The sequence below is a fragment of the Neolamprologus brichardi genome, chromosome 3 (assembly GCF_056152115.1).
Source record: "Neolamprologus brichardi isolate AB-2024 chromosome 3, ASM5615211v1, whole genome shotgun sequence".
NCBI classification, from domain to species: domain Eukaryota; kingdom Metazoa; phylum Chordata; class Actinopteri; order Cichliformes; family Cichlidae; genus Neolamprologus; species Neolamprologus brichardi.
In genome coordinates this window covers 17,001,955-17,027,596 of record NC_142106.1, presented here as the reverse complement: position 1 = coordinate 17,027,596, position 25,642 = coordinate 17,001,955, and the positions used below count along the sequence as shown (strand labels likewise).

The 25,642-nt window shown below is 38.7% G+C and overlaps 1 protein-coding gene and 1 pseudogene across 4 annotated transcripts in view; both read right to left on the bottom strand.

The window, feature by feature from the left end:
- LOC148103660 (acyl-coenzyme A thioesterase 2, mitochondrial-like) overlaps nucleotides 1-25,642 on the bottom strand; it is a 139,268-nt gene that overhangs the window by 96,412 nt on the left and 17,214 nt on the right. The window lies entirely within an intron of this gene.
- LOC148103662 (uncharacterized) lies at nucleotides 14,961-17,102 on the bottom strand (annotated as a pseudogene).

Genomic DNA, 25,642 nt, shown 5'->3' with positions numbered 1-25,642 from the left:
GATCCACAAACTACAATTTGTAAATGTTTCACAATAAATTTTAGCAAACTGCAAACCTTGCTGTTTTCAGAGGGAGAGTGCAGTTGTTGTATTTCAGTGATTTGTCTTCGGTTATAATGTCATACACCAGCACATGTGATCAAAGGTACAAACCTGAAGCATGAAAATGCCCATTGAAAGACAAAAGCCCACACTGCTTCCTGCTCTGAAGAACTTATTTGCATTTGGAGAGCTGCTTCCTCTTTCTCACATGCTTGCAAACAGTTATAAAAGTCTCATTATTTTTACTTATAGGTGTCACGACTGCAGTTGTTTGTTCACTCAAACATAATTACGTGAAATGTAAAGTTAAAGTTAAAAAACTAAGAGTAACAGTGAACTTTTAAATCTATGGTCAAGTGCTTTAACTGTGAAAGTTCTGAATAATTATTTATGAAATTGTCGTCATCTTTTTATTTGAGGTTGCCAGAGAAAAAACTTTTGAAGAACTGAAAAGATCTTACCATCCAGTGTAATGGTGCAGGGGAGCATTTCTATGCACACTTTGCCCCTATTAGTACTAACTGAGAATATTTAAAAAATCACGGCCTACCTGAGTGTTGTTGCTGGTGTCCACCACTTTAAGATCACAGTGTGCCCATGTTGTGATGGTTTCTTACAAGAGCTCAAATCATCTCGCACTGGTTTCTTCAATATGAAGATGAATTAACTGTATATAAATGGTCTTCATAGTCGCCAGATCTCAGTCCAAAAGAACACCTTTCAGATGTGGTGGAAGAGGAGAGTAATATCCCAAAGACGAATAAACATAACAATAATAATAATATTAAGGAGAAGAAAAAGAACTTTATTTATAAAAAGGAAAGTCTGATACAGCTCATCCGCTATTTGTATGAGAACTAAAAAAGCCTGATGGCTGCAGGGCCGAATGATTTTCTGTGTCTCTCTGTTTGAAATAAGAGAAAGAGAGGAGAATTCCAGTACTGATGTGTTTGTTGTTGTTTTTGTTCCATAAAGATATTATAAAGTAGTTCATCTGTATTCAGGGACCAGTCTAGTTTGTTTTTTAGGTTTCCAACCCACAAACTTGGGGATTGTGGATCTGTAGCCAATACGTCTGTTCAAAAGTTAAATTAAAGTGATGTTTTCAATGGTCATTGCCATAGGAACAACAAATCTTAAACAGATGTCTATTGAACATGCACAGATCCAGAATAGCATTTATTTATCTAAAGCAATATTAAATGCCCTGTGACTGAGTGGCTTCAATGATTTTGGTGATTTTCTGAGTGCCTGGGCTAACCCGCAAAGAGGCTTAAAATGTTCACTATTTTTGTGATGCGTTTCTGCACCGTTCACCAAACTGAGCACAGGAAACAGGAACCAGTCTACAAGCTGCATCAAACACAGCATTAGTCTGAACTGGTTTGTTGTTCCGCCCACTGACAGTGAACTGAAACAGTGAGGCTTGACTTGACACAAAAGACACTCAGCGTCTTTGGAAACAGCTTTACTAAAACTAGATTATTGAATAGCTTTTAGTAGCAAAGAGACACCTGTGCTCACGACTGTTAAGTTTTCCGTCTACATCAAGACGACATGGAGATCAGAGCTCTCTGCATCAGACTGTGTGAGTACTTTCTCTAGTTCTACATTGTTAATAAATTTAGGTTATTAAAGTAGGCTGTTGTATTTTTGTGGACTCCATATTAGATGTGGTATTTTTAGTATTACTTTTAGTAATTATACATATTTTAGTAACTGAGTAGCTCTTTTATCTTCTTTAGTGATAAGCATCATGATTCTGCTGGGCGTAAAGGATGAGAAAGTTGGTGAGTTTTATCATATATATCAACTTTAATTCACATTTTGGAAAAGCAATCAATTTAGAGGAAAAAAATTAGATTTTTTGTGATGTTTTTATTGTTTTATTTATTTATTTGTTATTCACTGAGTGTAGTATGTTGGTTTAATAGTAAAACTCTAAAGTGAGTCTTTTGTTTTTCTTTGTTTCAGATGCAGTTTCTCTTTGTGTTGTTCCAAACAGACTGCAGTTCTTTGAATACGAATCAATAACATTTCACTGTGAAGGAGTCGATTATTGTGATGTTGTGCATAACGTCAAAGGGAAGGTATCATGTAGTAAAACTAACAAGAGGACACCAACAGGATCATCCTGCTCCATTCAACCTGTTTATGCAGGCGACAGTGGAGAGTACTGGTATGAGACTGAAGGAGGGACACAAAGCAACAGTATCATCCTCTCCGTCACTGGTATGTTTTGTTGCGAAATCAGTTTTACCCCGGTTCTTTTTATTCCTCGAGCAGACGGCACCGGACTCAGTAGTCATTTTCACAAAACTTTATTCATCTTTATTCATCTTTACTCATCTTTACTCATCTTCATTTATCCTCATTTAAGCATGCATCTTCTAGAAGGGAAGACTTGCCAGGCCGGTGCCCCTCTGCAAAATCTTCACTCCTTTGTCTGTGAAACAAAGTTTTGTAGGGGCGACCCTATCATAAAACCTCCCCACGGTGTGCTGCAAACTCTGTGTCTGTGTCTATGTGCACGAGCACGTGAATGCCTACATGTGCGCACTCCCGCATGTCTATGTGAGTGCTCGTGAGTGAGTGTGCGTGACAGTTAAAACACTGTGGGTGTAGGTGACTCCCTAGAGGTCATAAAAACCCATCTCCCTTCCAGACCACAGTTATCCAGTTACAAATGTTGAGACCCCACCCAGGTATCCTCTGGGGAATTTCCACTCATTAACTCACAGTTCAACTGGGGGAGGGGTCTCCTACAATCTACTCCTAAGTTCATGACACAGTCAGGCCTTTATTACATTGAGGGCAGTGTCAGCGTCTCTACAATAATTCTACATTCTATGTTAACACATTTCGAAACTCTAAAATAAGCTAAACATTCCTACAGTTTTCATCAAAACAACATTATTTTCTGAAAAAAACTGATTGTATGTAATATATAACTATCAAATGCATCTCATTTAGCTGGTCCTGTGATCCTGGAGAGTCCTGCTGTTCCTGTGTTAATGGAAGAAACTGTGACTCTGAGCTGCAGGAACAAAATTACACCCTCCAACTTAACAGCTGATTTCTACAAAGATGGACGTCTGATCTATCAAAGCTCCACAGGAAACATGACCATCCAGAGAGTTTCAAAGTCAGATGAAGGACTTTACAAGTGTAGCATCTCAGGAGCTGGAGAATCACCAGAAAGCTGGCTGAAAGTCACAGGTGAGACACTGAGATGTTTTAAAATAAGGTGATCTGAATGACAGCTGATGCTCTTTATGCAAAGCTGTTAAATCTCTTTGTATTAGCATTTGTGAAATACTGAGAAGTTTCTAGTGTTCAAACCTAAGTTGCAGATTTAAACAACTAAAACAGGTGTGCCAACATTTCCATCGCGTTTTAGAAGCTTTTAAGTTGATTAGTAAGATTTTTAAATGTCAATACGAAGAAGCTATAAATTAACCTTTGATGATTTACCATTCTTGTCTCATTTAAACACTTCTGTGCTTTCAAACCAGACATGACTCATTCCTCCTCTGCTGCCACACCTTGGATCATTGCAACCATTTTAGTCAGTGCTCTGTTGGTCACAGTGGGACTGCATCACTTTGGTAAAGGTTACTGGAAGAGAGGTAATGGAAATTATCAGTAGTAGTAGTAGCATAAAATCTGCAAAATTATTGTCTGTCAGGCAGATGCGTTTTAAAATTTATCATCCAAAGATTTTAAATAAAAGTGAACTCTATAAGCTAACTGGCTTAAACTGAGAAACTATCTGTGCCTGTTTGACATATTTTCTTCTTTTATTTGTTTTTTTTAGAGGCAGAAACAGTGGATGCAGGAGGAGCAACATATGCTTTTGTAAGAAAAAACAGGAAGACAGGAGGTATTTTATGGAGCAACAATATCACAAAATTAAGACTGTGAAAAAAGTTTCGCCTTTGTTTACTCATGTGGTGTTGTCTGTAGGTTGGTTATTACATTATTCATAAATGTATAGATGCGAGTGATAATTTTTTCAAAACGTCCAGCTCAAATGCAAACCACAATTTTACAGCAGCTCTTTTAAACACGTAGTGTATCTCACAGCTCGAAATAGTTACATGACACGTTCAGACATGCATTCAGTTTCAAAATTAACTTTACATTTAACACAATTTGTTTCTCTTTTAAACGATAATATTCAGTGAATTATCATTAATTGTCTCAAAAAGTATTTAAATGAAGGAGGAAAAAAATGCAGAATACAATCAAGAATTTTACCATTTGACCACCCATAAAGGAAAGAAATATATCATAGTCAAAAAAATTTGAAATTAAATAAATTCATAAAAGTGTCTGAAAATTTTAGAGTATATGTTGTACAGTAAATGTAAAACATATAGATCAGAACTAAAGTATAATATCTTAGTTTAGTACAATAGTAAAAAAATACTAAGAAGCTCTTAAGAGAAGCTGATATTCTTCTGGTCAAATGAGAATTATCAGGCAGACAGCAGAAACTCATTTGGAAAGTTAAGGTTTTTGTTAGCTCAGTGTTCGATTAGCACCCCTTACATAATGATTTAGGAGTGACACAGATTTTCTTTTCTAACCCTGAATGTCAGATTTTCTTAAAAATTAAGCTTAATGAATACATTGAATAACAGACAGGGATAATCGTGGTTATTGTTCCCCTCACTCCCCTCAAGACCTATTTACTACAGCTTAGGCCATGGTGACACTCAACTACAAGGTAAGACTGTTGTGATTCAAAGGAATTTCCATGATGGCACTGAGACATCAGAAACATCAGCAAATAATTTTAAATGATCTTCAACAAATAAATGTTTTATTATGTAAAGTATTTTGGATGCCAACTGATTTAATTCCATCGGTTGTCAAAGCAGAATCAGGAACCAGCACAGAGATGCCCTCAACAGGTCCCTGCCAACCCATAGCAGAGGATCCCTTCTATTCTACAGTACAATATGTAAGTAAGAGTGGGGACAGGGATGCCTTATGTGCTGCATTCACACAATCTGTGATGGATTATAGAGATCTATAAGTATATGGAAGATTTATACTTTTTATACATACCACTCATTCACTCACTCCTAGATTTGTGTATGTAAAAATTGATTTTACAAAACAGGAAAACTAATGTTTTACACAGAATGTTCTTTATTTTGGAAACTATTCTATAAATTGGTGCGTAATATGCACCATTAAAGTATTTTTTTTTAAGTAAAGTAAAGTAAGTAAGTAAGTAAAGTATTTTTTTTCCAATCCTGTTTTTATATTGTTTCTTCTGCACCTTTTTTGTGTCTTACAGGTTGCAGAGAGAGATGACTGAAAACATAATCACATCTGAGTGAGAGTAAAAACAAAGACGTGACCAAATGTTATTACATATTGTTTTGTTTTTATTAATCAAGTTGTACATTGCTGTCTGGGTTTGATGTACAACATCAAACCCAGACAGCAATGTCTGTAACCTGTTAACGGTTTTGTTTGTTCAGAAATAGCTGCTTACCATTTCCACGTGGTTACAAGTATATATACAGTTTGAATCAACTTCTAAATAAGTTTAATCACCATGTTCGATCTTCTTTCCATTTTTACACATGTATGAATGCTATTACAGTAAAAGAGCTGCTGCAGCTTTCAAAGACCCCCACTGTGGTCAACCGCTAACGTCAAAGTGTCACATTACTTTTTTCCAAAACAGACGCACCGAGTTTGTGGTGAGCAAATAAAATATAACTGCCAAGTTTGATACTGAGCATGACATGAGGTGTCTGGTTTCATGCTGCTACCTGATCTGAAACTTTGCTTTCACACCGTCTGAGCAAACAAAAGTAGAAGTCAGTTGCTGAGTGAGGACCGCAGCTCTCAACTCCTGTGGGCTCAGCCTCAGTAGGTTACAGTAGTTTATATTTTGAGAGGCTAAATAAGGTTTTTAACATTAATTGCTTTAGCAAAATTTCCTCTCCTCATGCCATGACTCTGTTTTAAATAAAGTTACATAGCGATATAAGAAATGTGGAAGTAAATATTGTAAAAAAGTGTGTGCAGATATTATGTGTCTATTATTTAGAGATATAAATACCACAATTAAAATTAAATTCACAATTAATTACAAATATATTACAAAAAACCACACACTCTATGCAGATTGCTGGATAGTCTTTTGTTTTCCTTTTTCTTTTCTTTTTTTTAGCTTTAATCTCACCTGAAAAAATTTTAAAAAAATCTCTACAGCTATTTTTTTTTTTTTTACTGAACCTGTTAATAGTAGTGACTGCTGCACGAGTCAAATCTTTACTCTGGGCTTCGTGATGATATGTTTTTATGCGTATGTTAATGAATCACAGTGATAGTGAAAATGATGAATATTAAATGATTACAAGATTTATTTAGAGCAGCATAAGTTTGTCTTTGTCTCTTTGATAAAAAACTGAACATTAAAACTACTTTTAAATACTAAGTGTTGTTTCAGCAACATAAATGAGCCACACAGTTTTCAATTCTGAAATAATTTTGGAGGTCAGAAATCTGCATCAGAATATGTGAGGTTACGTTCCCCAATAAAACAAGTAAAAGTTTTAAAAGCTAAAAATTAAAAAATTTACTGAATGTAATGTAATGAACAATGTGATGTTAATGTGTGAAGGTTTCATGCTTCCGTGACACAGTGAGAAAGGTCAAGTACATGTGATGCACAAACCCCTATTGCAAAGGGCAGACATTACAGCACTCCTTGCAAAATTACAAGGAGTAATAAGAGGCCCCCCAGAGCCTCTTATTACTACAGAACTTTTGCAAAATCTCGCAAAACTTTTGCGAGATCCCGACTGCATCCTTCTTAGGTTGCATTTGAAGGCCGAGTCGGTTTATCCTTCGTGACCCAATGTATCCCAGAATTCATAGCGCAGCCCAGCCAATTTGTTTCTAACAATAGTGGCAGCTACTTAATTTTAATATTACTCTTTCTGGGTCACAATATAAACTTTTAAGATATTTTCAGGCGTGAATGTATCTGTGTAAACTTCAAATATCTGCTCGGTTTATCAAGACATCACATATTTGCGCTCTGACGTTTTCAAAGAAGTCTTGCCCACCATCTCGAAGCTAATGTTAGTAACCTCTATTTCTATGTTACTGGTTATCATTTTATCATTTTAATCATATGTGAAAATCTCAATCAATTTGTCTTTTAATGGTTGTAATGGTAATAATAATAATCTAGGCACCCAAAGCGCTTTACAGTGCCACTATTCATTCACTCTCACATTCACACACTGGTGGAGGCAGCTACAGCTGTAGCCACAGCTGCCCTGGGGCAGACTGGCAGAAGCGAGGCTGCCATATCGCACCATCGGCCCCTCTGGCCAGTAGTGGTAGTATCAGGCACATGTAGTCAGTGCAGAGGTGGGAAGTATTAAAGTACAAATGCTTTGTTAGTGTAATGAAGTAGTGTCGTGCAATACGTCTATACCTTAAGCTCAGCCTGAACCTTTATACTTTCCATTACGAGAGAGAGAGAATTACGACCATGTTTTCTACTTTACTGTTGCCTCCCTTCTTTCCCCTCCCTGATAAGCAGAAGGAGCCTCACTATGTCTCCCATGAATTTACAATGGCCCCAGTGTGTGTGTGTGTGTGTGTGTGTGTGTGTGTGTATGTGTGATAGAGCATATGGTCTATTTGTGGTGCTATTCTACATGTATATAACTAATTGAGAATGTGATATTACTATTACTAAAGTGGTCAATACATAAGAAAAGAATCTTTGGATTTTGGCAATATTTTTCTGCCAGCTTTTTACTTTTACTCCCCACATTTTACTTCAGGATAAACAGATTCGTTTGTTGTACTGTGTTTGATTTAATGTAAAGAACTATGTGTGTGACTGGTGCTCAATGTCAGAGTTAGATTATATGAAGTGTAGCAGAAATTAATTTGAATATAAGCTGATTATGCTTAGATTCATTCACAACTCCACTACTTTACAACTCCACCTTCATACCGATTTTATACTGTCTAGTATAAAGACGGCATGAATGCTGAACTGTCAGTGTAAAGGGTGAAAATCAGTCATGTTAGCTCATGAAACATCTACTGACATTCATTTGTGCAAAATCACAAACAGAAGTAAACCTCAGACCAGGGTCAACACAGGTCAGCTGATCACAGCCTGTACAGTGAAGAGAGGAAAATATCCTGGATTGCACATACTAAAACAATTTTGTGAGTGAAGTCTAATCCCTGAGCCAATATAACCTTAGTTAGGGATTCCCCACCCGTGAAATCCCAATTTAACCCCTGACTTTCCTCATATTTAGGTGTCCCTTCATCTAAAATAACAGTAACAGAAAAAAGAGCATTTTTTTTTTTTTTACAAAAAAAGTCATTGTTTAGAACCGTCCCCAAAAGTTATAAGTGTAGGCCTAATGATGACTGTAGTTGGTGATGTTTTTGTAGTTGTAAGTGAAGTCATGTCTCTGTTTTCAGGATAAGTCTACTCTTGAGATCAGCAACCAAACTGGCGATCTTGAACACTGCACTCAGGTAAGTGTTATGTTCTCATCAGTATCTTATGAGTACCCTTAGTTCAGTTTGCCATTTACTATCCTCACTAAGGGGTGGCAAGGTGAGAATATCACTCATCTGGAAGAAATTCCAACAATTTCAAAAAATCATATTTGTTACAAAACATCTCAAAAGCATTTCATCTTTTGGATTATAGTAGATCTAGAAGTGCTTTATCAGTACATTTTTTTTTGTTTTCATATCACTTAGTGCTCTGTTGTGAAAAATCATCAAAGTTACAATTTTCATTGCAGTACCGCTGGTTTCAGGGGGGCGCCAGCGCTCCATGGAACACCAACTTGGAATGGGAAATTATATTTGGAATTGCCGATCCCTTTATTCATTTGGATACATTTGCATGTCACACTTGGACTTTAGATTCCTGCATTGATGGATGTACCATTTGGAAGTTCACTTTTTTCTTCTTACATTAATACATCTGATACAGCAGTTAACTGTTCTTTCCTATATTTTTGGATGTTTCAGTTGTATTTCAAAACATGAATGTCCTGTGTCCTGTTCTGTTTTTTTTATATGTGTCTTTTTGCTGTTGTTACAACCAAATTTCCCTTTGTGGGACAATTAAAGGATACTCTACATATGTGATGAAAAGAGTTCCAATCAGCCCATAGACCAAAAAGGCATTTTTTTATCAAAGTTGGGGATTAAAGATGGTTTTACCTTTTTACAAGTAGCTTGAAACATTATTTATATGATACAAGGATCAAGAAGTGGTCAATTTAAGATCAATTTGGGATTCAAGATGAATATCGGATCTTCCTTTCGGAATGGTTGTAAATCATGATGTTATGGCATAGTATATGGTTTTTAATCTTTTTATCCAATACTTTACAGGTGTGGTGACAAGCATTCCTGAAAAAACTCAGTCCACAGTGTCATTGAAATTAAAGTTTGTAATTCATATAATTTATACTTATCAGGGGCAGCTGCTATCACGCTGGCATATGTTACGAGACCACATCATCAGATAATCGTCTGCTGGACTGAATGAGTTAGCAAAGATAATAATCCTTTTAGTTTAGGAGATAGACAGTGGGGAGTCAGGTAGGTGAATCCTTCAGGCAGATGAGTCCTTCAGGTAGGTCAGTCCTTAAAATTTAGAGTGTTTTTTCACAGGAGCTTCTGCAACAAAGGTATGATAAACTCAGCTGATAAGAGAACACAATGGAGATTGGGACATCATGGAGGAGTATTCATGAAGAAGAGCCCCAGAAAGCTAAATGAAGATCATTCATACCTATATTAACTGTCCAAGACTGATTTGGGCCTCGACAGAGTCCTGATTCTTCTGATTAGGAAATTAAACGCTGGTTTCTGTCATTCTGATTCTGATTATGGAATGGCTCTCAGTGCAAGTCAATGTAACTTATAGAAATTTATAAAAATCCTTTGAGGTTAGGAGGTTGAAAGGGCTGTGGATCAGAGTAAGATGTCAGGCAGGTGAATTCTGATAATGAAATTGCATCCTAGTAGTCAAATGACTTTCAAAGGAAATTAAGGCAATCCTGTGAAAATAGTTTCTTTCATTTGAAAAAGCCAATATTCATGACCTAATGGAACAGTTTATAGCTTATAAATCTTAAGTAGTTTGGAAATGATCTTCTAAACCCTCAATCATAGAAATGCTTTTAAGTTAGGCTCAAGAGAAGCGTAGAGTGTTTCTTTTTCTATCTTCTTTTTTCAATTGCTATGTGTATATACACCTCTTTGCATTTTGAATATTAGTCATTATTAATTTCTGGCTGTCTTTCACAGTGAGGCTTCCTCCTGTCTTCTAGTTGGTCACAGTAGATGGCAGACCCTTCCTGAGCATGGTACTGCTGGAGGTTTCTCCTGTTAAAAGGGAGGTTTTCCTTGCAGCTGTCATCAAACCCTTTGCTCATACTCAGTTTTCTTTGTATTATTGTAAGGGTCTTTACCGTAAATTATTAGGCAGCTCAAAGCAAATGTTTGTGTCACTTGGCATTATATACACAAAACTGAATTGAGTTTACCTCTGACTTTGTGTAATCAATCACCTGTCATGGTCCTGGTTCATCTGACCCAGCGTTTTGTGTCTGTTATTATTAGTGCTATATATTCTGGTTGTGGTTTTCTAGTTCTTTGGTTTTGGGTTATGATTTTTCTCAGTTTAGTGTTAAGTCATCCCTGTCTGTGTGTCCCTTCTGTATGTCATGTCTCTTAGTTCTGTCAGTGTATATTACCTGTTTTATTGTGAAAGTCTGTGTCTTATGTCAGTGTATTCAGTTCTCCCTGTCTCGTCATGTCAATTAGGTTCAGCCGTGTCTCCCTCATGCTCCTCATGGCACTGTCTGTGTTGTCCTCCTGAGTCTTCTTGTGTTTCTGCGTTTTAAGTTTTCAGGTTTTCAGTTTTATTAATTTTCTCAGTATGTTATCCTTAGTTTCTGTTTATGCCCTCTCCCGCTCTGTTTGCACCTAACCTCCTGAATAAAACTCCCTTGTATCTAAGCCGTGCCTGCATTTTGGACGTGGAGATGCCTGGCCCGTCGGAGCCACCTCCGAGAAGAAAGCAGAGCCGCGCTGCCTGCATGTCTCTCCACAGCAGGGTTTTGGGACTTCAGAGCAGCAAGATGTGGTGAGTGAAAGAGATACTTTTTCTGTTTTTTCAGAAATTGGGACTGTTTATTTTGGGGCTGTTTTTCATATGCCTAATGGGAATAACGGTGGCTCCCTGATTTTTACCTATGATCACAGAGACTCCCTTTTCTGAAACCATACCTGAGACTGTCAGCTCTGGCTTTAAAGATTTAAGGGACTGCTGTCCACCTGCATCTGCTCACTCTGAACAGTGAGCTGATTTCACTAAAACTTTTTTTTCGTTGAGCCTGGTCATTTGTCAATCTGTGATCCTGCTCAGCTCCTACTTCAGCCTCCATCATCTCCCCAGTGTGCAGCCCTGCTGTCTGTATTTTCATCGGTTCAGTCTCCAGTGTTGCCGCCGGTTCAGTCTTCAGCTACTCAGCTGTCTGCAGTTCAGTCGCCAGCTTGGGCTCGTGTTCCTGCTCTTAGCACTTTAGCACAGCCTGCAGGTCAGTTACCTACTATGTTGTCTGCGGTTCAGCTACATGCTCAGTGTGCAGCTCAACCTTCTCCCCGGTGTGCAGTTCAATCATTAACGGAGCTTATGGTTCAATCACTATTTTAGGTATTAACTCAACAGTCAGTACAGTCATCAGTTCAGTCATCCACTCAACCATCAATTCAGCTAGCTATACAGCCAGGGGTCCCCACACCTACTGGCCCTGCATCTGCTCCTGCTGGTAACTCAGGTGAGCTAATCCAGCACTCCGTGGCTCCCAGGAGAGCCCGGCAAGCACTTCCTTGTGTCCGTTGGGGGCTCTGGAGAGCATGGCTAACAGTTCCTTTTGTCTACTGGGACAAAAGGTCTTCTGGCTCCACTGGAGGGTCTGAGGGGCCCATTCAGCCATCTTCTGTTCCCGCTGGATGGTCCAAAGGGCCCGTTTAGCCATCTTCTGTACCTGCTAGAGGGTCTGAGGGGCCCGTTTAGCCATCTGCCTCTGCTGAATGATCTGAGGGGCCTGTTCAGCTGTCTCCTGTTCCCGCTGGATGGTCCAAAGGGCCCGTTTAGCTATCTTCTGTACCTGCTAGAGGGTCCCAGGGGCCCGTTCAGCCATCTGCCTCTGCTGGAGGGTCCTATGGGCCCGTTCAGCTATCTTCTGCCTCTTCTGGGGGGCCTGAGGAGATGCTCCACACATCTTCAGTCCCTGCTGAAGGATCTGAGGAATTGCTTCAGCACCTCGTGTCCGCTGATAAATTTGGTGAGTCCTTTCAGCCACCATCTGCAGCTCCCATGCCGTTGCCTTTAGCACCGCCACTGGCTCAAACGTGTGTGACGGCCACATCGCCTGTTGTTGTTACTCCATTGTCTGGTCCTGCCTCGTCTGAGCCACGTTCAGCACACTGTTACCGGCAGCTTTCCAGGCCATTGGCTGGACATCCCTGTCCAAAGACAAATTCTCAATCCACTTGTCATCAGATTCCTTCAACACTATATGTGGTTACAAGTCTAGACTCTGTATTTTTCCATTTTTAGCTTTTCACTGTGAAATTTTCTTCTCATGTGCCTCACTTGCTGTACCAGCCTGCTTTTCCTTAATCATGGACACAAACCTGTTTCCCCTAGCATGCTGTTAAATAAATCTTTGAGACTTTGATGTTATCGCAGTATCTGCTTTCAGTCATTAGAATCACAATACTTTATTAATTCCTAGGAAAATTATGTACCTCAAAACAGCCCTGTAGTTCTGCTAATACCTCTTCTGACCACCTCCTGATGCTTCTCAGGATGGTTCTCTCCTCACAATCGGCACAGAGCAGGGGGTGAGGTCAATCAGATTGTGATCTGAGTGACCCAGTAGAGCAGGGCAATATGACCAAAAATATTTATAACGATATAACTGATGATATAATGAAAATAGACAAAATACTTTACAACTCAACAACTTTATTAGAAAAAAACATATATTGATGTTTTATATTTTAAAAATGTATGAAAACATGTATTTTCACTTAAACAAGCAACTGATGCCAAAAGGCATTTCCAGTGGAAATTGGCCGACATATCCTCAGCATTACCATGTATAATATCCACAATACTTAAAAAGAGGTTATACACACACAATACGGTAATATTATGTTGAAGCACAGCACGTATCACTCCGCGAGGCTCCGTAATGCTTCGACAGTCCATCAAGCGGTGCGGGTTCGTAGCTTAGCAAAGTCGTACTGAACATTCGACAAATTTTTGAGCGCCGAGCACATAAATTCATTTCGAGGTCAGTAAACACAACCAGAATTCATACATAAGACACACGGGATTATAAGGGGCTCTGTCGACTTTCAGAAAAATTAAAGGATTCATTCTAAGTGCGTTGTATTTTCTAAAAAACACGGTAATAACGACGGCCCGCTAGCATGACTACCAAAAATAGTGCTTTGTGTATCTGACGGATGAAAGCTAAACGAGTTCCACCCCATATGGAAAAGAAATAGTAAAAACATATATGATTTACTCATGAAAGTGGCCACTTTCTCATTACTTTCATATATTTTTTAGTAAGTATCCAAAACATACAAGTTTCATTATATAATTTTTCAAGGGATCTTATGTGTTTTCACTCTTGTATGCTTTTCATACAAGTTTTATACAAGACAGATACAAACTTTATAAGATTTATATATATCTTTTCCATATGGGACACCACTGAAGCTGCAGCATTTTTACAAACCAGTTCTGGTTCATCTGTTTCATTCAACGATCCGCTTTCCCCCTTCTCATTCTCTGTCGCCGCCATGCTTTTTCCGTCATGTGCATATGAAAACAAAGGCATTGCGCATGCATTTTTCACCCATATTCTATTTTATATTTAATTTTCTTATTGTTGCCCAACATTATACCGGTATTACCATGAATGGTATGATATGGCCCAGCCCTACTACCAGTGTGGAGAGAGAAGAGAAGCTGTATGCATCCTTGGCATTAGCATAGAGCAGATCTAAGATTCTCTCCCCCCTGGTGGGACAGGCCACATATTGTGTAAATGTTGGCAGTGTGTTGTCCAAGGTGACATGGTTAGGTATGTACAGACAGCAAGCCAAGGGGACATTAGAAAACCCACCCCAGCCCGCCGTTTCTTACAGAGGCAACTCTGGACTGAGACAGAGTCCAGGCCTTCTTCAGGAGACTGTTTCCAGAGCCCAAGCCCTGCGTTGAGGTGAGCCCAACTATATTTAGCCGGTACCTCTCAACCTCATGCACTAAATGAGGCTCCTTCCCTGCCAGAGAGGTGACATTCCATGTCCCAATTGACAGTCTTGATCTCAGTCTGCCAGGGCTTCCACTCCTGGCTGCCGCCCGGTACACAGTACACATGCACACGACTCCTACACTGAAAAAAAAAGTTCTTTCAATTTACTTGATTTTATTGTGTACATCGGTCCCACATAATATGAATAAGTATGATTGACTTAATTTTCCACTTTCCCTCAAGTAATTAATGCTTGTCAAATCAAAGTATTTTATTTACATCAGATTACTTAAACAAATCATGTTTGATGTACTAATATTAATCTATTATCATAATATCAATGTATTGCATAATGTCAATATATTTTAATGTTTAACACCAACTTATTTTTATTTGCCAGTGGTACGCAATGATATTATGTAATGTAAACACATTGCAATTATGTTCCTGCAACACAACTTATGGCTTTAAATCCTACTTAATTTTTTCAATTGAAATATTAACTGATCATTATTGACAAAAAAGGCAAAGACTGAGTGCTACTGAACAATTCACCTTTATTAAACTGTAACAGCAGTGAAAGCAGCAATTCTGCCATGAACAAGTCCAAAATCACATCCATATAAACTTGTTAACACATTTTTAAAGATAGCCTGCAGAAATAACTAAAAGAAAAAGTTAGTTTGAGAATATATTTGCAAATATTTCACAAAAAACTGACCTTAGCAGCAAATAAAAGAAAGTGCTTATAGATGATCCTGTCATCTCTTACATATAACATTTGTATTAATTACACAATTGAAAATGTAAACTAAATTAAGACTACCTGAAAAAAAGCAACACGCTTTTATGAATAAACATATTTACACAAATATAACTTGTGTATTATTTGACAACAGTTTCAGCTTCTGTACAAGTATTTATCTGTACAAGATTTCAACTAAGTTGAGCCTTAAATGACATTGTTACATAACTAATACCAAACACCTACATGAATTTTAATCTTCATTTTAGACATATAAGCAGGACATTAAGGTTGACTTAGAACATATTGCTAAAAATCATCAGTAAAAATTTCTTACCAAAAGGAAAAATCATCCTTCATTGCAGTCACATGAGGGGAAAGCAATAAAAACATAAGCAGTATAACGTTACTGAACACAAAATGAAAAACTGCAAAGAATTGCAGAAGTGCAGTCTTTGACTTCTCAATGAAACAGATGGTTTTTGAAAGCAAGAACTTTAGAGAGCTTAGCTCCATCCAGTTCCATGAAAACCTTCTGGAAAACGTCAAAGTTGTAGCGAAGGTCAGCAGGGTAGGCAAGGTTTAGTGCATACATGAGTCCAAATAGCATTATCACAGCAAATGCTACATTATCCAAATTCTTCGCCACCCTGATGCCTGCGAGGACAACTCTTGTTCATCTGCTGAAGCTTGCTCTTTAAGATGATAAATTCGAACAGTGGTGTCTTCAACAGTCTCACTGATGGCACGTTCTTCCATGCCCTGTAAAAAAGAAGCCATGTTAGTCATTTCATGCCAAGTAAGTAATATGACACACTGGAAAGTCCGAAAAGGAAAAAAAAACAAAAACACAAGTACATACCACATACTCCCGGATAAGCATGCCAGGGTCTTCACACATGTAGATACACACTCCCTTGACAGACGCAGCATCAACATCTTCACACTGAAATGAAATGTATGTAATTAGCATCTTCATTCAGCCCTTGTCCTTCATTTAAGTTTTAATAGTGTACTTTACATGAATGTTTTTAAAGTAAAGGCACACAAATTAATAATAGGTTTACTGGCAATTAATAATAAGTTGACAAAGTGAAGGTTAAAAAAACAAGCAGATGTAAAAATACAATATGAGAGAATTTATCATGGGAAAACATTTGAAATTCAGGCTTTATCACTTACATTATCCATTTATGCCACAATTCTTTTCAGTATTAGTCCAAGCTCTCCTCTTCTGTTGACCAACTTCACCAGGTTGTCCAAGTGGAGAGCCAGCTGAGCCACGAACTTTGTCTGAGGGGGGATGGTGGCAATTCTCTTAAACTCAGCGTTGATCTGAAAACATGAGCACAGAGGAATGAGCTTCAAAGGTTTAATACCTGGAAGAAGGCTGCAATCACTCATGCTGAAGAAATGGGCTGTCAAATAACAACTGTGCCTTAACCATTTTAGGCTAATACCACAAGAACACCGTGTATGAGGCAAACCTTACCTCGTGGAAGTCAAATAGATCAGGCCATCTTGCCATGAAAGCCTCTACCATTGGTGCATCACGAACATCTTCATGTCTTCTGTATGAAAAAGTCTTTTCCATCTTGAGTTTCACCAACTCTGTTACTCTTTTTTATGTCCATGTGGTGGGCTTTGGCATGTCAATAGCTTTAAGAGTCCCTTTGTCTGCTATTTCTGAAACTGAGGTGAGGTTAAGAAACTTGTTCCCAAACAAGGAATCCATAAACTGAAGTCTGAAACTGCCCTGAAGACAACACTGTCTCTTGACTTCAACGATGAGATCCTCAGTTGATTCAGGCGCTCCATTAGAGAGTGAGCCTTTGACAGGTTCCCGTCAGCCAAAACAGTCTTTAGGACCAGAGGACTCTGTAGGCAAAAAATAATTACATATCAGACATTCAAAAAGAATCATTTCAGTTTAGTTTTCATAAAGCTATCCATACCCAATAGTCAAAGTTATAAAGATCAGACATAAAAAAAGAAGAATTTATCTAATGAAATACATGCGACTGAACCTATTACACTTATATGAACACCTTTTATTTCTATATGCCTTTTTAGAGTCACAATGTGGACTAATCCAATCTCATAGTCAACCAATGGATAAGTATCAAGGAGTTCAGAGTGAAACGAGAGCGAATATTCTTGTGGATACTGGGCTGAGCTCAAAAGCTCTGTCGTGCTCTCTGTACCAGCCACCAAGCTCTCTGACAATGTAGAATATGCTGTGGTACAATGCAGATATGGTTTTTCAGTATTCTGGCAATCCACCTGCTGCCCTTTGGGCCAGTACTAATTTTTGTTAGGACGATGTTGGAAAATTCACAATACATCACTTAATAAGACATACTCTGTTGAACAAACTTATCTCCTTGTAGATATCTGCTGTATTATTTGGGCTTGACCGATAGAATAGTCAAGTGACACTTCACCTAAAACAATGACTAAATGGAAAAATGATTTGGCATTTATGGGCACAGGTTCTTAAACCCACGTCTAAGGTGGCAGGATCCTTATTATAACTTGAGTGCGTGTCAGCAGCAAGAATTAAGTTATGGCACTGTGGCGCTCCCAGCTTCTTAAACTCTGACGGTTAGAGCCGGACTAATTAGCCACTGTAGCCATAACTAGCACGAGTAACACAAACACTACGGCGCTCTCTCAGTGACGTTTTAACTTGCTAAGCCATAAAAAACGTCAGTGCTCTCTGTCACATGCATAAATTCCATATCTGACCAACAACAGCTGCAATTTGATACTATTTTTCAGTTTTAGCCACAAAGCTAATACCAACTTTAGCTAGCACTGTAAAAACAACATGTAGATGCATTACAGATTACTTTTCATATAGCATGCACTACAACAATTCTGTGAAAACGTACCCAACTAAAACAAATGTATTTAAATTACTTACCTTCTCAGTATGCCTGACTCAGTGCCAAAGGTTGCATGCGGCTAAACAGTCTTCCAGAATCTGGCGGTCAATTGCGCTCTCCTTAAATTATGTTGTTGTCTTATTGGATAAGACTCTAGGTCTTATTATCCAATCATATTTAGTTGTTGTCTTTGAATATATTGCATCATTTCCGGTTGTGGTCAAACATGATTACAATGGTTTTAGTATTCTAATTTAGTCACTTTAATTCAATGCAAGAAAAATGAGTAGTCTCAGTATTGTTTATAATCAAGTAAATGGTACTTTATTTAATCATGTAAATAAGAGAAACATGAAAGGCTTGTGTAGCATTAACTAAATTCATTTGTGCAAATTCAAAAGCCTGCCAATTCCCATTTTTTCAGTGTATGATGCCTCCTGCGGGTGGTGGGCCTGGCTCCAGGCCGGGGCCCCAATAACCCTCTCCTGGGAAGGGGAAACTGTTCCCTCAGTGATATTCTAATAAGTTTCTTCTGAATTGCTCTTTGTCTGGTCCCCCACCCAGGACGAATTTGCTATGGGAGACCCTACTAGACATATTATGTATAACTAATACAACTAACTTAATTAACAAGATTTGCACAACTACCATTAGGATTTTTTTTTTTTAATTTGAAAGTATACCTTGTAAAAAAAAAATCTAACTTTGACTCTGTAGTATTGAATAAAGTGTTGTACGAATGTCCACATAAACAAAAGCTTGTTATCTAAGTTGCTGTTATTAGTAATAGTGGTAGTAGTAATATATATTAATTAGGAACAGATAATTGTATTAATCCGAAATAGGGCATTTTTTTTCTGCTTACTCACACAACCGATAAAGATTATTAATCATAAATATGAATCTGACCCCTGTCAGCATTAAGTAGTCCAACAGCTAAATATGAGTAAAAATCTACAAAAAAAAAAGACATAAATCTTAATGTTACACAAACTGGACTTTGCTATCCTCCATTAACCCAGTGCAAGAATGAATACAAACGTTTTTAAAGTGAAAAAAAACTTTATTGAACTTCCTTTTAATGTGCATTTGTTTAATTAGATGTATTTGTTGAAGTGGAGCAGGAGCAAGACCACTGCAGAGAATAAAGTGATCGCAGCAGCAGATGTAGGTGTATCCAACAGGTCAATGGATCCATTATTTGCCCACACGAACACCTAAAGCGTTTATGAGGACAAGATGTCCATGTTAGTTGATGCATTATTTTATTGTGGTATCTCTGTATAACAAATACAAACTGCTCTTGCCTGCAAAGTTCTCCTGTAGGATTCTCATCTTGTAGGCTCAGACCAATGCGTGCTTCATTTTCAGCATTTTGAAAATGTATTTCCACTGCATGAAGCACAATGAATTTTTCAATAAAAACGTTGGAATATCATTTGGGACCACTGAATCTGAGGAAATCAAACATATGTAGAACCAACACTTGTACATACCTGACATTGTTTGCCCTTATTGTTCTGCTTGTGACAGAGACCAGTTCCAAAGATAAGCTGCATGCGGAGGAAATAATTATTACTATCTTGGAAGAAGTAGTGAATTTTATTCTATAAGTGGAAGCTCTAAAGATTTTAGTCAAAAAATTGGAAGAATTGTTGATTTGTATGTCTAAACTGGAAGCCCTACTGATTGGGATTAAAAAAAGAAAAAAACAGAAGAATTAGTAATTAGGATAAATAGAATGCTGACTGGACTCACCACTTAACAAATTATACTTCTCCAGACTTTGGCTGACATCACTCTGACATCACTATCTACTAGCAAATCAGATGATCGATTTCCGCTGTCTGTTATAAGACACTGTGACTTGGAATTGAGGATGACTTCTGAGGAATTGTATGTGTCATTAAAGTAACTGTGTAATCAAATCTACTAATTTGCATATCATCCTTTAGGAATCACATTAGTGTGAAATGTGACTCGTTTGGAAATCCACATTGTGAAAGAAAAAACACAATTTGTTTTGAATAAAGTCCCATGTTCTGTGTGATTAAAATGTGACTTGCTGTCTAAAAAGCCTAAAATGATTAGTAAGTTTACAATTACACTATATATACATGTGAGTACATTATAATTTTGCAATTCTTTCCATTACATAATGTTTGAATATCACAACTGTTGATACTGCCCCAAATTTGTAATGTTTCACTGTGTGGCTGACAGGAAATAGAACCCAAACACAGGACTCATACACGAGGAGGGATGAACTCAGCTTTATTGCCTGAAAAAACACAGGTACTGAACTAAAACAAGGAGCCATAAACAAGAAACTCAAATCAAAAACCAAGGACACGAGGGAGCTACACTGGGAACACAGGGAACCAGGAGGGGGGAGAAAACACACACTGTGAGGGGTTGACGCAACAACAAACTGAGGTAAAACAAACAATAAATACACAAGGAGAACAAGGAACAGCTGGGAGATACAGCTAAGGGCAATTACACATGAAAAAAACGGGGAGGACAAACAAACCTGGAACATAAGGTCAGTGGGAGAAACTCAGAGATGGCAGATGAGGAAGGCTGGACAGAGAGACGCAGAGGAACATAGTGAATGAACACAGAGGACTGACACAAGTAGGGCTGATAAAAACACTCAAACACTAAACACAAGAACCACGGACTACACTGCCTATGATGCTACATTCTTTAGAGCTATACCTGTAGCATTCTGCCTGTTAGCTTAGTACAACACTTAGTACAGTGGTTCCCAAACTTTTTTTTGCTGGGCCCCCCTTGTTTTACAAGAAAAATGTTCATGCCCCACAAACACGTCCTCCAACCACACACAGCCATATTTTGCTCCATTGCGGTTTATTTCACACCTCAAACATTTAGTAAACAATTAAGCAAATACAAGTAATCTGCAATAAATTACAGGTAGTAATAAAATAAACTACCAACTCTTTTACGCTACGTCCACACCTACACGGGTATTTGTGAAAACGCAGCTGTTTCATCCACACGTAAACGGCGTTTCGAATCACCGAAAACTGAGATTTTTTTTAAAACTCATTTTTTGCGTTTATGTGTGGACGAGGAATACAGAGTTCGTCACGCAACGTTAAAGGTATGTGTCTTTTTCATGTCACGCTGTGCACCACGTTATTGTTTACATGAGATGAATTGCAGAATGGCAGATAGAGACGAAATACTGTTAATCTGACTATCTGCAGGTTTTACACGCTTACATATAAACACGCAGTTACTGTCTCTCTATTCACAAAGGCAGAGGCGTCACGGTGTGATTATGTTACGTGTATTTTTTTTTTCATGTGTAATAATATACAACATTGCTATCAATACATTTTTCAATAAATGCCTCTCTGTGCAAAATGGGTTTAAAAACCTAAACAACTGTGGGATACTGTTTGTCTGTGATTTGAACAGCCCATCGCTGCTCCCAACACAGGGAAAACCAATTCTGCAGGGGAGACCTACCTCGGCACCTGTGCAGGTGAAACCAAAGGGAAGATATGCTTCACCATATTTTCTAGTCTTTGGCTTAGAATGGAGTTGGTTTGGAAACATATTCAGTGATGCTTCATCTCCTGCTTTGTGTTTCTGTGGGCGCCCGTGCTAGCAGTGTCCAAGCGTTTTGTCTGCCTTTTGTCATGCCTGTCCCATTTGGTTCTTTAGCCGTCAGAATTGTTGTCTGAAGACCAACAAGGATACCCAATGGATTTATTTTGCCAAATGGATCATCATGGCATTGCCGTATTGGTCCATTTGATCGACCTTTGTTTTTATTATTTATTTTATTTTATTTTCAGTTGTTACAGACGGGACAGACATGAGTGAGGGATAGGAAAGGGAGAAAGAAAGAGGAAGGAAAAGAAAAACAGAAGGGGAGAGGGACAGTGAGAAAGGGGGGGAAAAAAAATATCTCCGGGATCACCTGTTGAGAGAAAAAGAGTAGAAAACAAGCAAAAAAAACAAAAAAAAAAAACAAAGCAACATACTATACACAACACCATCGCATTAATCTAGCTAAGTGTAAACAGCAGTAAATACTAAATATTGAATGTTGTTGTGCAGCACGCAGGACAGACAGCGCACAATGTGCTTTGAAGTAGCAGCCAAGAAAGGTGTGATTTAAGTCTACAAACAGTGAACACCTGTGTGCACACCTGTGTGGGTCGGCGCGCTTGTATTCAAATGGTTTCCCCATGTAATGGTCTGCAAGAGGATGTAGAGAGCCATAGCCCTGTCCCTCAGGGCATGAAGCAGGCATGGAGGAGATCCAGGCCCCAGACATCCAGAGGTCCCAGAGTGCAAGAGCCCAAGGAGGACCACCGGAGGGGCATCCGTGCCACCTTCATGGGAAGGGCTGAGGATACCCAGGCGAGGGGTCACCCAGTAGCCACCGGGCAGAAACTAGAGGGGGCTGCACCGGCGTGCCCGCCGGCTCCGCCGGCAGCCAGCTGTGCCAGAGTGAACCGAGCCGCAGGCACAGAGGCCAGAGGCCCGAGGGCCCTCCGCGCCCCGGAAGAGGCCTGACTGAGCAGCAGGCGCCAGGCCCCGCCAAGTAGCCACCGGGAGTGAGCTGGCACATGACCTGAGCGCCCAGCCCCGGACACCAAGAACCAACAATGCACCGACCTTAGTATTTGTTGCAGTAACTCATTTCATCTGATATTTCACTTGTTGTTGGCTGTGTTACTCTGTTAACTTACATTCACTGGCACACCATCATTGCTGGACTGAGGCTCTTTAACGGCTTCAGAAATCTCCAGCTTCCTAGTTTCATCCTGTGACTCCAGGTCATCTTTTTCCACCAGTGGTGGTTTATTGCTTTTCACAGGGTCCTCAGGAATTGGAGTCCTCGCTCTTGTGAGGGACCAAGCAGCCAAAACATAGAGGACACAGGCAAAAACTATCTTCAAAAAGGGTTTTCTTTATTTTAACCCTCAAAAAGTCCAAAATTAACAAAATTCAAAAACATACTTAGCAGGTCCATAAAAGAGGTCAACTAAATATAACTCTACGAAAAGTAATTTCCAGAAACTTAAACAAAACAAAGTGAGACACAACTTAACTCACAAACTGACCTAATTACAAAGACACATGAGGGTAGCTTTTATAATGAATAGGGGGGAAACAAAAACGCACACTAATATTAACTAAGCACAGAATAACCTAACTAAACCTAAAACACCCCTCCTCCTGGTAAGCCCATGGTTGGGCATTTTGTTCCCAGAGTCCTCAGCCACGTCTTTTGCCCAGACAGGAAACAGCCACCGCCCAAACCAGGTAACTCAAAGAAAGAGAAACAAAATTAATATAACAAAACATTTTAGAAAAACCACACAATGTTACTATGTGCGTGCCTCATAATGCCAATGTTAGGTTTAACCAAATGATTAATGAATTATATTAATGAAGAAAACTGCAAAACAAACTAATAAAGTGAACAAATGGACTGATTTACCCATGTGTGGCTGATGCCATCACACTCTTCCATCCATTTTCCTCTTCTTGTGAGGAGCCCACTTGACTAAGGACTTGCAATACTGTGTTGAAATAGAAATTATTTTTAAAACTACATAAGATATAAACAAAAACCTTAAATGCAGTTCAGATGTTTGGTGCACATAGCGTGGCATGTTTCCAAAGACACACTGCCTACAGAGGACATCAGCACAATGTTGGAAGCATTAGTGATGTATATTACATAACTGGAATGTCTGGAATGTGAGATGAAAATTATGTAAGTTTAGCAATTTGTATTGTATAACTGGAAGGACTAGATATTAGGGTCATAATAAAATAAAATAATTCGTGAGTGGGGGAGCTGGCCCCAGGGAGAGGCCTCTTGCCCCTCCCTTCCTTCCCTCCCCATCTCCACCTGCCTCCCTCTTCCTGCTCCACCACAATCAGCCACACATGCAGGGCCTTGGGGTGCAGGGGTGTCCCCTTCTGGACGCCTGTGCCTCAATTTTATTCAACAACTTAGAAATCCACATAACTCACACTCTCATATCAAAACCATATAGGACGTTGGGGGTAGGTATGCTACACGGCATCGAGAAGACCGTCAGGGTATACCACCTCACCTCTGGCACCGGTTCCCACCTCTCAATTTTATATACATGTATACATTGAGGGTTCTTGGGAGAGGCTATGCGCTAACGCTAACGCTATGCGCCATACTTGAAATGTGCAATTCACTTGTATTTTTATTTTTATTTTTATTTTTATTCCTATTTATTCTATTTATCCCCTTTGTATATTTTATCTATATATGTCTTTGTATTTATATATGTGTGTATATATATATATATATATTCTTAACTCTGTAACTTGTCGGTGCTGTGCTTTTTGGAAAACAAATTTCCCAGAGGAACCCACCCGAGGGATTAATAAAGTTTTATCTAATCTAATCTAATCTAACCTACCTACAGGTAGCTCCATGCCCTCCTGGGTTTTAAATGCAAATAATTTGTGTGTTCACATAAACAATGGCTTTTTATCCGAGTTGCTATTTTTAGTTGTTGTAGTATTTTATATTAATGTTCAGAATCAGATACATTGTTAATCCCAAAAAATTGCAAATTGCTCTGCTTATTCACACAACCTATTGTCAGAATTTAAAATTAATAATCAAGAAAGTTAACCAATTGACCCCTGTGAGCATTAAGATTAGTACTAATATACAAACTGCTTCCAATTTTACAGTAGGTCTAATGTCCGTCACTGGTCATCAGGTCTCTAAATTCCCATTGTTCTTCTTCAGGATGTTATCCATATTGCAGAGCCATGAGCTTCTCCAAGATCTTATCCATATTGCGTCTAAAAAAACACAGTCTGAGTACTCACAGCCCTGCCCATCGTCTATCTTGTCAGCCAGCCTTGTGGGATTTTGAACAGCTGTAGCCGCTTCTTGTTCTTCTATAGCCCAGGTCCGAGCCAGCTCCAATCAGCCAGAACTCTGTTATCATGGTTCTGAATTGGTAGATGTCGTTCAATGTCCTCCATCGAGAATGAATTGAGCTGCTTTTTGGGAATGACCTCGAAGGGGACTGGAGGCAGCTCCCCAGCATGGTAGATTCAAATGTACTAATGAGACATGAAGAATTGAAAGAATTGAAAAAAGCAAACGGGAAGGTGGGGCACGAAAACAATAACGAACAGCTTGTACAAGTGGGAGGTCATATACATAAGACCCAGAAGGGGTATGTTTGGAGGCGTGGTCCTGCTCCTGAAGTTCAGACAATGTATCTTGAATAAGTGGAAGACCTAAAGATTAGGGTGGAAAAATTGGAAGAATTGTTGATTGTATGGGAAAATTGGAAACGCTAGTGATTGGGATGAAAAAAAGAAGAAGAATCAATAGTAATTAGGATAAATACAATGCTGACTGGACTCACCACTTAACAAATTGTTCTTCTCCAGACTTCAGCTGACATCACTCTGACATCACTATCTACCAGTAAATCAGATGATCGATTTATGCTGTCTGTTATAAGACACGGTAACTTTTAATTGAGGATGATTTGTGAGGAATTGCATGTGTCATTAAAGTA